A 1,120-nucleotide genomic window follows, 5' to 3' on the forward strand; every position below is an offset into this window, starting at 1 on the left:
CACAATCCCAGACCTTAAGCTGTACTACAGAGCAATTGTAATAAAAACTGCATGGTATTGGTACAGTGGCAGACAGGTTGATCAATGGAACAGAATTGAAGACCCATAAATGAACCCATGCACGTATGGTCACTTAATCTTTGACAAAGGAGCTGAAACCACCCAGTGGAAAAAAGACAGCATTTTCAACAGATGGTTCTGGCTCAACTGGCAGTTAACATATAGAAAAATGCAAATCGATCCATTCCTTTCTACTTGTACAAAGATCAAGTCCAAGTGGATCAGGGACCTCCACATCAAACCAGATACATTGAAACTAATAGAGGAGAAAGTGTGGAAGAACCTTGAGCAAATAGGCACAGGGGAAGTTTCCTGAAGAGAACGCCAATAGCTTCTGCTCTAAGATCAAGAATTGACAAATGGGACCTCATAAAGTTGCAAAGCTTCTGTAAGGCAGAAGATACTGTCAATAGGAGAAAACAGCAACCAACAAATTGGGAAGAGATCTTTACCAACCCTATATCTGATAGAGGGCTAATATCCAATGTATACAAAGAACTCAAGAAGTTAAACTCCAGAGAACCATATAACCCTATTAAAAAATGCGGTACAGAGCTAAACAAATAATTCTCAATTGATGAACACTGAATGGCTGAGAAGCACCTAAAGAAATGTTCAACATCCTTAGTCATTAGGGAAATGCAAATCAAAATAACTCTGAGATTCCACTTCACACCAGTCAGATTGGCAAGGATAAAAGACTCAGGGGACAGCAGATGCTGGAGAGGTTGTGGAGAAAGAGGAACATTATTTCATTGCTGATGGAATTGTAAGCTGGTACAACCACTCTGGAAATCAGTTTGGCGGTTCGTCCGGAAATTGGACATAGTTCTACCGGAGGACCCAGCTATACCACTCCTGGGCATATACCCAAAAAATACTGCAACATGTAACAAGGACACATGCTCCACCATGTTCATATCAGCCCTATTTATAATAGCCAGAACCTGGAAACAACCCAGATGTCTCTCAACAGAGGAGTGGATACAGACATTGTGGTACATCTACACAATGGAGTACTACGCAGCTATTAAAAACAATAAATTTATGAAATTCTTAG

The sequence above is a fragment of the Mastomys coucha genome, unplaced genomic scaffold (assembly GCF_008632895.1).
Source record: "Mastomys coucha isolate ucsf_1 unplaced genomic scaffold, UCSF_Mcou_1 pScaffold4, whole genome shotgun sequence".
NCBI lineage: Eukaryota > Metazoa > Chordata > Mammalia > Rodentia > Muridae > Mastomys > Mastomys coucha.